We start from the raw sequence: 2,409 nt of genomic DNA on the forward strand, positions 1-2,409 counted from the left end.
ATAATACAATAAACGGAGGCCTGGAGCAAGTAGTAAAAAGAGAAGATTTAGAGTAAAAAGCGATGAATTATCAAGAGCTTACGGGACTGCTATTAACACTGTATCTTACCAACCATGTGTGAAGCTTTCTGTATAGCCTTGACTTAACTGCTTACTTCTACATGACTGTGCTCTCTCAGGATGCTATCTGTCCCGCTGTTCTGCTGGTGACCTCTATAAAATCGGAGTGACACAGTACGAGTGGATTCTTTTTAAGAACTATTTGCAAATTGTTACAAACAGGATGCAGATGTCTCGACTTGACCGATTTGACTTCGGGCTATCCTTAAGGGTGTTATCTAAGTGGCCCCCTGGTCTTCACACCTAAAACCCTATACAGGGATCTGGACTCTGCTGCAGGGAAACCACAAAGTCCTACCTCTTGGAATAGTCTCTGTTCAAAAAGCTGCCAGAGGAAGGCTTCCCTGAAACATGCGTTGGGGTGTGCGGTTCTCCTGAGGGTACTGCGTTCTGATGGGTATATAGTTACTGTGTTACTCATGATCTTTTACTTCTTTATGTTTTGGTTCTTTTTTGGTCTATTATGAGTTTTATGCTAATATGTCCTGGCACTTTCACTTTACTAGTATTTTAGCAATTATTTGCTTATGGAATACAGGACAAACTAGTGATATTTTTCACAACTGACTCCTATTGTTACTATTCTATTATATCTACCATCATTATATGGTCATACCACCCCTCAGGGGAACCGCACTTTTTTCATTGTGGTTTCTACATCTCTGTAAATTATGTTACATTGTATCTAATCATTGAATAAAGATTCTTTTAAAGACTGGTGTCTTTTTGTAGGTATTTATATTAGAGTTGGCCCTATTTGAGGGTCTTTTAACTTACACTTTTATGTATAACCTTCTTACAATAGTCTCTCTTCAGTAGACTGCTGAGCTATAGAGGTCAAGAGACACCAGTGGTGTAGACAGGGACATCACATGATGATTAAAGGGGTTGTTAGTTGTGCAAAAATATGGGCAAAGTCAGGGACTGTAAAAGCAGCGGCCACAGTGGTATAGGCCGCGAGAACCGATGAGGCTGGAGTAACACGTGTATATGGGCACCGCTGCAGCTAGGTAAATAAAGACCAGAGGGAGGCAGAGGAGAAACGTGGTAAAGTGCTGAGGATGCATCTTTTTTCCCGTAGGCAGTTCCAGTGCCTACCTTTGTCCACATTTTTGGATAACTGACATCCCCTTTAGCAAAGGTAACAGCAAGGTGCTAGGCTGACACGCTCCCACTGATAAGTGCCTGCTCATGGTAATTGCCACTTTACATGGCCGTTTACTTTAACGGTGTATGTACTCATCAGGGGCTTTTCAAATCACATTAGTGATGTACTGTATTCTTAGCATGTACCCCAGGAAAAGCTTCTATTATATATATGCTAATCATATCAAATACTGTCACAAAGACATTTAAAAAGTCACATTAACCACTTCAGCCCCCAGTGCTTAAACACCCTGAAAGACCAGGCCACTTTTTACACTTCTGACCTACACTACTTTCACCATTTATTGCTCGGTCATGCAACTTACCACCCAAATGAATTTTACCTCCTTTTCTTCTCACTAATAGAGCTTTCATTTGGTGGTATTTCTTTGCTGCTGACATTTTTACTTTTTTTGTTATTAATCGAAATTTAACGATTTTTTTGCAAAAAAATGACATTTTTCACTTTCAGTTGTCAAATTTTGCAAAAAAAACTACATCCATATATAAATTTTGCTCTAAATTTATTGTTCTACATGTCTTTGATAAAAAAAAAATGTTTGGGTAAAAAAAAAATGGTTTGGGTAAAAGTTATAGCGTTTACAAACTATGGTACAAAAATGTGAATTTCCGCTTTTTGAAGCAGCTCTGACTTTCTGAGCACCTGTCATGTTTCCTGAGGTTCTACAATGCCCAGACAGTACAAACACCCCACAAATGACCCCATTTCGGAAAGTACACACCCTAAGGTATTCGCTGATGGGCATAGTGAGTTCATAGAACTTTTTATTTTTTGTCACAAGTTAGCGGAAAATGATGATTTTTTTTTTTATTTTTTTTTTTTTCTTACAAAGTCTCATATTCCACTAACTTGTGACAAAAAATAAAAAGTTCTATGAACTCACTATGCCCATCAGCGAATACCTTGGGGTCTCTTCTTTCCAAAATGGGGTCACTTGTGGGGTAGTTATACTGCCCTGGCATTCTAGGGGCCCAAATGTGTGGTAAGGAGTTTGAAATCAAATTCTGTAAAAAATGACCTGTGAAATCCGAAAGGTGCTCTTTGGAATATGGGCCCCTTTGCCCACCTAGGCTGCAAAAAAGTGTCACACATCTGGTATCTCCGTACTCAGGAGAAGGTGG

This window comes from Bufo bufo, chromosome 2 (assembly GCF_905171765.1).
Source record: "Bufo bufo chromosome 2, aBufBuf1.1, whole genome shotgun sequence".
Lineage (NCBI taxonomy): Eukaryota > Metazoa > Chordata > Amphibia > Anura > Bufonidae > Bufo > Bufo bufo.